General features: G+C 31.5%; 1 long non-coding RNA gene across 1 annotated transcript; it reads left to right on the top strand.

Moving 5' to 3' along the window:
• Positions 1 to 4,759: 4,759 nt before the first annotated feature.
• On the top strand, positions 4,760 to 11,939 carry LOC101258593 (uncharacterized). Its single transcript, NR_136341.1, has 5 exons — positions 4,760 to 4,924; positions 5,143 to 5,184; positions 8,822 to 8,926; positions 9,157 to 9,536; positions 11,722 to 11,939. It is a non-coding gene; the product is annotated as an uncharacterized lncRNA (long non-coding RNA).
• Positions 11,940 to 12,449: the final 510 nt, after the last annotated feature.

Here is a 12,449-nt window from a genome sequence, read left to right as displayed (position 1 = left end):
CCTAGGATGGTCCAAAGGGGTTGGTTATGATCCTAGTTACTCAGGGGGTACTTTAGAAGTTAACCTAGGTCACTTAATTAACTAAATTACAAACTTAATTAATTAATTTAAATTCATGGTCAAACCTGAGACCTTTAGAAAGTTTTCAGATTTTCACTATGTCAAATGCTCTTCTAATTATAATCAATTTAGGAGGGACATTTCGGTAATTTTTTAATTGATTGATTTAATTAAGTAAATAAGTCTAAGTTGAATTAGTCAATATTCTGTTCCTAAGACTTAGACTCACGTTTATCCAGTGAAAACTCACGACTAAAAAACAGTGAACAAACGTAAGAAAATAAATAGAAAAAAATACTCTCGTTTTCTCCTTAGGCGATTTGAAGGGATTTCTTCAAGATTTTTGTGCTAATAACAGGGTGATCTTTGTAGATTGAATTCTACAGTAACGCATTGGTTTCTCTCTTTGATATCTTTCCACTGGAGGCTTTTGAAACATTTTGAGATTAAGAAAACAAAAACTAGGGTTATTCCCAATGAAATATGCAAATGTTCATCTCCCTAGTTCTCCCTATTTCAGATTCTAGTAGTATTTATAATGAATATCTCGAGAATGTTGTTGGTATGTGGTGATAACTCATCCTTATGTGTAGGTTTCTGTGATATGATAATGTTGAATGAGACCTATAGGTTAGATCCGTATGATTAGAGAATCATTTACATGCGATAAAAATGTTATAATCCCTAATTGTGTTTAAAAATATTAAATTGTTATATGTTGTTTATGAAATTCGGTTTACTGTTGAAAGGATTTAAGGTTTTGATTACTGTGAATGGTCACAGTAGATATGTTTGTATGTATTTGGAATGGAATGTTTCCAAGATGAAATAAGAATGAGAACCAAAGATAGTTAATGAATCCTCAATGCCAAATCAACTTTATAGCTTCGCGAAACTAAGCACTGAATTGTTCTTATAAGAAAATCAAAATTTAAAAGTTGTCTTGCTTAAAATTATGAGATTACTATAGTATATACATTAAGTTAATTGAATTGGCTAGTTATAATATCATGACAAATGTATAGTCGTAGTTTGGTTTATTCCAATAAATTGGCCAACAATATTATTTCCAAATTATGTAATAGAATTAGCCAATGATTAAGTCATACCAATCTTATATGGCCAATGTAAATTATGATGTTTCTTGTAAGGCCAAATATATGCTAAATATTGACTTGACTAGATGTAACTCAATGAACTCATAACGTAGGGTATGCCAATGATTGGGACAAGTCCTTACATACCTTACCTGAATGAAGTTGTGAACATAGTAGCACATTGAATAAGTCCTTATAACTTTAATAAAGAATGGTACAGGACTACCAAATAACACTGAACAAGATAAGGTGAGTAATGAAATCACTAAAAGCTTATCATTTATGAAATTGACCTAGAATGGGGTACACCTAAACAATTATCTTAAAGATACTCACATAAGAGGGTGTTAGAAAAATAGTGAGACAAGTCTCACTCACATCATGATGATAATGTAACATTTAAGTTCACATTGATTAAGTATAGAAAGGTATGACAATTCATTCATTGAGATAAGTATGAGTCAACTCTAAAAGTTGTAAAGTATATAAATAGAGCTATGCACCGATAGACTAGTAATAAGTTTGTGCAAGAACATGTAAGCCTCATTAGATGATACTACCACCAAAGTGGATAAGGGTCTCAAAATTCTCCTAGTCTTTGAACTATGTCGCCATCATAGGTTACTATCTAGCAGATCCACCTAAGAAAGACAGGAAGTACTTGGTTTCACGTTAGCCGGTGAACCACCACTTTTTAGTGTGGGGAAGACACTGGATTATATATTAGCTCACATGATCTATGTCAGTTAAATGCTATAGATTTCTTTAAGAAAATAGGAAAGAAAGAAACGACTAGAAAGATAATGGGTGTTAGGATAGGATGACCAAAGGGTGAGGTTAGACTAAGTAATGATGTAAGTCATTCTTAGTAATTGCATAGAAAGGTCCCATTGGAAGTCTTAAAAGAATATCATAAGTCAATATAGCATGCTCAAAGTGAAAATGAGATAAAAGAAGAAGAAATGTAAGTTCAAAGTTAACTAAGTACGCAAAAGCATAAGAATATCAAATCATCAGTGTTTGATAAGAATGAAGTTTTAATAGTCATTGGTTTTTGTAAATAAAGGGAGAAAAACATAATGAGTAATCAATTGGAGTATGAATGTATGCCTTAACATCTTTATATTATGCAAATGATCAAAGAATGGGGTTAGCCAATAATGATTGGCTTATAAAGACTTTATGCCCAATTTAACAAGAATTGAAAGAACAAGATGTGAGTAGGGTAGTCAAATCATTTCCTTCGTCTTTTGGATTACTTACTTGGTTCATTGTAGGAATGACACTATAATGACTAATTTCACTAGTAAGTAAAACATAGGATTAAAGGATATCATTGAACTAAACAACAAAAATAAGAAAATACTGAAAAATATATTGAGTCTGGGAGAGGGAGCTCTCAGCCTATGGGGAGCAAAAATATTAAATTTTTCGTGAGTTGTTCAAAAATTATGTTCATGATTCCAAGGTCTCATGTTCATATAGAAAATGAGCTATGTTCTTTAAATGCGCGAAAATATGTCATATTCATAGCATGATTCATGGCATGTTGCTATAGGAAGAACTTTCCTTTAATATGCATAGTCCTTATGTGTTTATGTGCATACACCTATACTTAGTACAAGTGTGTACTAACCCATATACAATTACTATTTCTATAGGTACTGGTCCTTGAAGAAAATTGAAGATCAGTTGAAGCTATTTGGACTAGTACCTCCCAACATTGATAGGTCCGGTAGAGTTCGAGGATGCCTACACTTTATTTTCTAGCTTTAATAGATTATACATAGATAGTGTATGTAGTCCCTAGAATTTCCTTTCAAGCATTTGTTCAAGATTTTGTATTAAGGCCGGTTTGGCAACTATTAATGATATTATGAATTCTTCATTTCAATTTTTCAATTCGTAGATGGTGTTTTATTTTTAGCCATTAGTATATCACTCATATGCAAGAATTATATGAATTATAAATATACTTAAGTAATGTTTTAAATTTTCCGCTAAATTTAACTGTATGATTGTAATGATAGCTATGACGAGGCTTATCTGCGATTTTTGAGAGGTTAACAACCCCTGTCTCATCTAGGGTCTAGGTCCCGGGTGTGACATACAACTTTACAAGTCAAGATCATTCTTTTTCAATTTTACCTAGCTCAATTCATATATATATGATCCTAAATATGACCAATTAGTATTCAATTTAATTGAATTTAATAAGATCATTCTATATCCTTCAACCTTGCCTCTAATGGCCATAACCTAGAATGATCACCTTCATCAACTTATATTAGGCTTCATCAAGGAATTCACATGAAAACATCATATAATAATCATATAAATATAATTCAAACATAATTGAATGTTATCCACTAGTTTGGGGTATTTTGGATTCAAAATAAGGGACACTATAGGGGATGGATGGATGGAAGATTCTATGGATGATTTATATTCACATATATTTTATAAATTATTTAAAGTAAGATTGAAACCTAACTAAAACTAGACATTGATGCTGCCTCCTAAGTCTCTTCTTCTTCAATGGTGATCTTAAGAAAACATTAGGGACGGAAGAGTGTAGTTTTGAAGCATGAAGGATAAATGGCTACTTAATTGTTTTATGCCGAGATTTTGGACATCTTGTAGGTGACCATTGACTGTCACCATTGATGGATCATCAATCAATTGATGGTCAATCCTGCGATCCGTAAATGGTGACTAAGGAGGTTAAATGGATATAAATTCAAAATTCTAAGTGTCAAATAATGGAGGCCATCGACGGTTTGTCAATCGATTGATTTTCCGTCGATTGATACGTCAATGGTGCTATTTTTTTATAGCTTTTCGACAAATGTTTGGGTCCTCCTCAAGGACCCTTAGGGTGGTCATTGGGGAGTCTTCCGGAAGGTTTTGACCCTAAAAGTATCATTTAGTTGATAGGGTAACCTCCCATCATTTTATACTCCAAATGAAACTTCAAAATAAGGCAAACATTCTAGAATATAAAGGACTACTTTTCAAACATCTTGGTCGCTTCTTGAAACTTCACTTCTAAAATAACCAAACTAAATTAATTGCATTAGATTAGGTATAGAAACATCATTTTAACCGTGGAAGTTATTATACCTCATGTATGGCTCTAGCATAGGTCATACGATTTTTGGGGTGTGTCAATACTCCCCCCACTACACAATTTTAGGCCTATTGCCACACTTATTATGGACTACACTAGTAAATTGTTGCCTAAAATAGTTCAAGAAACTCTTTTAAAGTGTAGCAAAAATTTTGAACTTTTCGCTACAATAATTTTGGCAACACTTCAAAAGTGTTCTCTTTAATGTTATAAGGTACACTTTATAAGTGTTGTTAAAATATGATAAAATTGGCAACACCTATTTACATATATGGCCACACTTCTAAAATGTCCTATTTTTATAATTGAAAAAATAACATTTCATAAGTGTTGCCTTAAAATTTTTTCACTAAAATGTTATATTTCCTCCAATATTTTTAACTCTTCCTCCCATTTTTATTGGAAAAAAAATGAAACATTGACCAAAAATTTTTACTTCACTTTCCTCTTTCAGCTTTCCTTTTCACGTTTCTCTTTTCAGTTGAAGAACTGGTCGGTTCCATCATTTCGATAGAAGCTGAAGAACTAAAGGTTCAAGGTGAAGAGAGGTGAAGATAACTGAAGAACTTGTTCTCTTTTCCGATACAAGCTGAAGAGTCGAAGAACTGAGCAGAAGAGTTGAACGATTCCTTGAAGAGTAAGAACGATTCTCTTTTATGAAACTTACATGATTCTTACCTGAACTGTTTGATTTTTAGCTGAAATGGTATTTCTAAAATAGTCTTCTTGTTAGCTGAAGTGTTTGATTTTTTGTTTTGTGTATAGAAGAAATGAATATTGTTTGGTTGTTCATGATGATGAATTTATGTTAATTTTTATCTCCGTCACACTTTTCTTTCATGTGTCTCACCGAAGAACACGATTTCAAAGAGATTTTGTTGGATTAAGGTTTATCAGGTAAGAAATTTCATTTTTAAAGTCTAAATTTTAACTTTAGGGTTTTTATATTCTTGTGTTTTGTTGCAATTTTTGGGAGTGTGACTTGTATATTAGTTTCATCAGTTGATTTTTGGAGCGTAGCTCATATATTAACCTCCCTATATAAACATCTTTCTTGCTGTTAGGGAATGAAAAAAAATTGGAATTTATTTGAGCAAAAACATTTAGATTTTCCTTTGCTTTTCATGTTAATTTTTTCAGATGCTTAAGATTTTGCTTGTTCTTATTTTGATTGCTGGTACTATTTCTTGTCCATGTTTAAGATCTTTCTTTCTATAATTTTTGTTCTAATCTGTGGTCACTGCTTTTTTTGCCGTGCTCTCCTTAATCTTGGTTTGTTCATTTGTTAATCATAATGATTTTTCCTTGTCTCTGTTAGATGCAACAATTTTCTTCTTTTCGAGTATATGTCTTGAAGAGTGAAGAAGACATTTTGTTATTTCTCTAATGCATTTTCAAATATAGATTATTAACTTTAGTTCAATATTCTGAAATATTTTGGGATCACCTCATAGTACGAAGTTGTTAGAATCATTTTGTAATATTGAACTTTTTTGTTCAGCCTAGTTAATTCAGTCATTTTGACCTTAAGCACAAAAGCGACCCTCTTACTAGTATGGGTTGGCTTCCTATTTAGCTCAAATGTTCTTCTCTTCAAGTATGTTTTTAATTGACTTAAATATGTCATTCTCTATCTTTTATTTTGTGGTTCTCAAAGTATCTGTGGCTAATGCAAATATTGAGATAATTTCAGTTTAAAGTTCATGTTTAGTTTTGTGAGATTTTTATCCTTGTTTGGACAGTGCTTAAGCATGATATTTTTGAATTTGAATCTTCATTTATTTGCCCTCGTAATTTTGTGAATCACTAATTTTGATACCTCGTGTAAAGTGAGAAGTCATTTTCCTTCTGTTGGTAATTCCCAAATAATGATAACCCATTTAGGTGATTAAATTTCCTCTTGTTTTCATTTATTTATTACAAGTTTTCGTAGTTTTGGTCCTTGTTTTATATTTTAAATCGTCTGTATTGTTTGCTTCTTTCGCATATCAATTCGCCAATAAAATGAAAGTCAGTTTGAATCGTCTATATTGTTTGCTTAAAATCTCATATGCTAACTTCCTTTTGATACTAAACATCGACTTATTTTCACAGAATTGGCAGAATCATCTTATGATTGTATTTTTTTCTCTTTTTCTTTTTTTGGTCTTTTCCTACTATTGTATTGTATATTTGGTTGGTGAGGGTTGAGGTATTTTATTTGTTACTTAAGGATTTTCTATCTCTTTCACTCTTCTGGAACCTCTCGACTGTATTTTCCTCGACTTTGTCTAGTTGTTCTTTATTCCAATCATCCTTTATTTTGTTTGTTGATGTATTTCCTTTATTGATGTATCAAATTGTGAAGGTATTTTTCGTTTTTTTTTGGTTATTAGTTTGATCCTGCAAAATAAATCATTATAGTAATTATGATTAGAAATAGTAGAGTTAAGTGTCTTACCTGGATTCTTCCAAAAGTGTGTCGGTTCTGCTTGTAGTATTCCTTGTAAACTTTCCATTGCTCATCTCACAGCTCATTTTCCTTCTCCATATTTGGTTGTTGATTTATGTGCTTGCTTGGTAGTGATAATTGCAGTGGCAGAGTCAATAGGGATATCATTTTGAGACTGATTTTTTCTTAATCAAGCAGAAAATGATTGGATAATAGTGTAGGAAGTTGTTTCAGCCTTGGGAGTTGACAATGATAATTCATGTTCTATGTTTTTGTAAATTTGGAGTTGTTTGATCAATGTGTTTCATCTTCCCCCTTTTCCAACTTGAGTTTGGAGATATAATGATGACTAACGAACTGAAAAAGTTTATATTCCTTCATATATTTCTATTTTTTTATGTTCCAAGCATACTGTCCTTTTATTCAGAAAGAAACTTCATTATTAGGCTTTATTATATTTCTGTTTTTTATGTTCCAAACATACCATATGTGATCTTGATTAATAAAAATGCTTCACGGAATGTGCAATCTAGTAGAATATACAATAGAAGACATGCTTTCTATAAAATTATTTTGAAACTAGTAACATTTTTATTTCAAATAGTACTTAGGTACTACTGGTTTTTTTTTTACATTGTAGCTGCCTAGTAAAGTTGCAATGTAAGAAGAGATTTCTCATTGTTCATTAGCCTTCCGAAATAGCATGCTACAGTTTTCTATTTTTCCTCTAAAAGAAATAAAACGTCTTGTTGCCTGTATAAATATACTAAATGTGTAGTTTTATACTTTTTCATACGAACACTTCGATCATTTTTTTTCTAAACCATGAAATCTTCTCTGCTATTTCTGGTTTTGCTGAGCGGAATCTAACATTATGCAGACACCAAAATCAAGGTATCTTGAACCTCTTAAAATTAAAATTACTATATTTCATCCTTGAAATAATGACATTCAATGTCACACAATTTTGTAGTTATTATTATGTATTTATTAGATTCTAGAATGGTAACAAGGTACTCGAAACTCAAAACCCACAATAATTCTGATCATCCCATAACATATGATTCAGATTCTTATTGTTTGAGGTCTCAAGGCGGATTCTCAAGGTGTGTTTATCATTTTCTTGAGCTTCTTCATCTTGATATTTTTCATTAATGTTTTTTTCTAAAAAATAGCTACCCTTAGCAGTAGAGGGTATTGTTTTTCTGTGTAGTATTGATCAATAATGCCCAATATGTGGCTTTATTTGGATAGTTAGTTAGCTCCTTAGTTTGCTTCCCTATTAATATGTTTGCACCAAAAGAATTCAAACCTACAAATGAGTTGCTGGAGCTTTTGTACTAGATGTTGCATTTCCAATGACTGCTGTAATTTTACATCTTTACTGCTAAGTATTGATGAATAATTTACACTATGTGGCTTCATTTGACTGTTGTAGTTTTACTTACTGACTGTATTTGTCCATGAGTAATATCAGTTCTATGAAGATATTTGGCCATTTAAAATATGAAAAGAATGTGGTGAGAATGTATTTAATATCTTTGAAACTTATTAACTTCACCCTTACTATATTGCACTATTGCCCTCCATATTTAGCCGCGCTTTATTTAATCCATAAATTCTAACTAATAAAATAGGAAGGGAATGAACCATGATCTTTTGAGCCTTATTATAATGCTTCACATTCCACGAGCTCATAAAGTAATTTTCTTGAGCAATGTGCCTATGAACTTTTCAAAAAAGGCGACAAAGAAGTTCCATATGTGAACTTTAAAGGGATTGTGTATTTTACTTAATTTGATTTCTAATTTAGATACGTATTTGTAAATTTATAATGTAACTATACATTTTTCTATAGATGATTACTTTTGCATATTTGTGAAGTAGTTAATGATTTAATGATTCTTATAGGAATTGAAATGTCCCATCCAAAGATTGGAAGTATTTAGCGTGGTGTAGCAAAGAGTATATTGTTGGTGTTAAATCATTCCTTGATTTTGCTTAATACATAGATAACATTTATTCGAAAATTTGAATTTCATTTTATTGTACTTTATTTGAACATAATGATTGTTTTAAAACTTCTTTTGATATAATGTGTAGTGTGCAGCCAAAGACAACAATGAAGAACCATCAAAGCCTGAAATGTTTATAGCAACTCGTACCAAGACAAGAAAGGAAATCCAGGCCGATACCCAAGTTGCAATAGTAAATTTTTTAAAGAGGATTAGAACGAAATTTGATTCAAACTTAAATTTATATATTGTGGGGGAGTTTGATTCCATTGAATTTTGTCAAGTACGCCTTCTTTTTCTTTCTCATTTTCTTCATTTTGTTCAAGTGCGAGGAGGTATTAATTCTTAGTCGATGTCTCTATCATATGACTTGAAATGAAATAGTACTCATAATTCACTATGGATGCCAATTTTTTTCAACAGACTGAACTTCAAAATCGCCAAAATTCAGGGGAAACAGCTGATGATGCATTTATGGCAGTGTTTGGAAAGGAGCATGCTGGTCGACTTAGATACTGTGGTAGATTAGTGACAACAAGTTCTTTTATGAAAGATAAGGAAATTTACAATTTAATACAAAAATATGCCAATGAAATCACTTCTCTAAGGGAAGAATTCAGAGAAGATATGCGACATTTATTCACTCAATTGTTGAAAACAACCTTGGATTGAATTTTCAAGACATACCAGGGTGTGTTGGATCTAACCTAGCTTCACCTATCGATGTAAGTAGTGCACAAGCTGTAAGATGCACAAATCTTCCACATTATTCCGGATCAGCTCATGATTTGGTTTTTCAAAAGGTATTTTGTATTTCACATTCTTTTTTAATTGTCTGAAGTTAATTTACTATATTGAGTCTTAGAAAGTTCAGTTTGTTCTTTTTTTATCACTTACTACATAATTTTAGATTGTAGTTGTATACTTTTTCCCCTGTTGTTTACTTCTTTGAAATGTAATAGTTGTTGCGAGGGATGGTTTTATTTTTGAAATAGTTTTGTTGTGTTTTCGTTAGTGAGTTTGTTGTCACTTGTTGTAGTTAATTAAGCTCTTCTGTGATGTGGTTTGAGTTTCATCTTATTGATGTTTCTTGTTGCTGCTTGTTCTTGTTGTCTTCTTTAAATTTCTTCTCTCTTTTTTTTGCTTGGTTTACCTTTTGATTTGTTGTTGGAAGGAGTCTGAGCAGCTGTCAGTACATAAAAAGCATGTAAGCTAATAATTAGGAGTTTTTCTATGTCCATGCTATGTTGAATTGTCCTATAAGCTCGGGTCGTGAATGGGTTCTTGAATCGACAAACTTCGTTTTGTGGCATTTCAAACACAAGCTTGATGTGCTAGTAGTTCTTATGATTAAATTTTTGGAGGTAGGAAGTTTGCTTGTAGTATATAACCTTAGTTTGTCATGAAGGCTTGCATTCTTGCACAACAGTTCCACTCTTATCCAAGCATCGGTCGGGCTTAGAGAATGTGAAATATCTAAAGCTATACCTTGATTGTGGTCATTATAGCTTTTATAATTATATGTCGCTGGCTTTAGTTAGCTTGATTTCTATCGTGGGTGATACTCACTTGCTCTGTTTGAAAAAGAAATCTATAGATAGATTCTTATGTCCCTGTTATAATTTTGTATCACCTATAAATCTTCATGGTATTACGTTTGACATTCTTTTGCTTAGATTCAGTGGTCAATTTAAATATAGGAAGGACACTTACCAGTTAATTTCTACTAAAGCTTTCTGTTTTTTGGTTTAACAGTATTTGAAATGTAGGTTTTTCATATAGGGTCATAACATCAACCCTATAGTACTTCTCATCTTTGGATGCACTTTTATTATAACCTTTATTAGAAAAAATAGTTACATTCTATCAACTTTGAATCGTTGAAAAAAAGAATTACATTTTGCAGTATTATAGTTCTGTTAGAACTTTACTTCAGATTATAAGAATAACATCATGAAATGACTACAAAAGATACATTATTGGTTGCTGTAGTACCGATGTGGTACTTTTTGCACTTTTGGTTGCTTTGAATGAACACACATTATGTATCATAGTCTATTTAGTGCGTGATGAACTTGAGTGTGGTAAGGTTACATGAGTTGTTCATGACAACTATGGTAGAGTTACTCATGTTGATTTGAGTGTATTTTTTAATCTTGCAAAACTTGTTAAGTTTTCAATGTCTAACAATTCAATTGTTGGGAAAATACATAATTTGTTAAACATGTAAAGAATCTATATTGCATTTACAGGTTTCTGAAATTGTTGGGAAAATGCCTAACTTGTTAAACTTGCAAAGGCTTTTTGGTTTGTGCTAAAACTTGTTTGTGTATTGTATTTGCATGTTTCTAAAATCATGTTTGACTTTTCCACATTGTTTTTGTTCTTCCTGTAAGCCTCCATCTCTTGGCTTAATAACAAATTGTGAATGTCATCTCCCACTTCCTTCCAAATTTAACAGTAACTAGGAGAGCTAGCCTCTTGAAGGAATTTTTTTATGTACAAAACTGAAAAATTTCATTCAACATGAAGATTTTTGTACATGCTTAGCTAAATCAACAGGATTAACAAGACAAACAACAATTTGAACTTCTTCAATCCCTTCTTCTTTATGTCTCCGACAACTGCAGTTCTGTTCTTTGTTATATTTTTTTCGTCGTGTGCATTCTGTTTTGCATGAGATATCTCGGCTATGCGAGTTTTTTCAGCTTCTAGCCTTTTCTCAGCAGGCTTTTTCTCAGATTTTTTGTGCCATTGTAGGAAGAGAAAGGGGAATTTACAGATGTTCTGAATGGAATTTGGGATGATGTGTGTCTGTTGATCTCTTTGTGTTTACAATACGTGCAGTAACCCATAATGCACGTGATTATATATGTACAATATGATTTGCGTATATATATTGATTTGGATTAGTTTGCTATAGTGAATACTCTCCAATTCTGAACTTTCACATTTATTTCACTAAAATTTTTTATTTTCAATGTGCAGGAAAATCCAGTTTTGAATTAGAATAATGGCATAAGTAAACTTGATCTATTGTAGTGGACAATGAAGAGTTTTTGTACTGTTGCCATACACATTTGTATGCATTTGGTATTTTGAAATTTATTCATATTAGAGATCTTTAAGCAATTACTTTCTATGTATTGGAGTTTTTTGACATGTTTCTTGAAGTTTATTTGAAATATATAGCTTCAATTTAATTATGTGATGATATATTTAATATATTTAATTCAATAGTGTTTCTATAGATTAGATATGAAGTTACAGTTTATAAGTGTTGCTCTAGATTAGATATAAAATTACACTTTATAAATGTTGCTCTAAATGAGATATAAAGTTGCAGTTTATAAGTGTTGCTCTAGATGAGATATAAAATTACACTTTATAAGAGTTTTTCTATATGAGATATAAAAGGCAACACTTTTTAAGTGTTGTGCTAGATGACCTATAAAAGGCGACACTTTTGAAGTGTGACCAATAAAACCGCAAAGGCAAAACTTGTAAGAAATTATTAAATATAGGTCTTTCTAATGCATCACAATAAAGAGTGGCCTTATAGTTCTTTGACTACGCTTTATAAGTGTAGCCAAAAGTGGTAACATTTAATAATTTTTGCCTAATGTTAAAGGTTACACTTCTTTTGCCCCCCCCCCCTAAAAAGTGTTGCCTAATGTCCAAAAGTGTAGTGTCCGCAAGAACATCTGTCCGCGAAT

Source organism: Solanum lycopersicum, chromosome 9 (genome assembly GCF_036512215.1).
Source record: "Solanum lycopersicum chromosome 9, SLM_r2.1".
Lineage (NCBI taxonomy): Eukaryota > Viridiplantae > Streptophyta > Magnoliopsida > Solanales > Solanaceae > Solanum > Solanum lycopersicum.
This window is presented reverse-complemented; position numbering and strand designations above follow the sequence as displayed.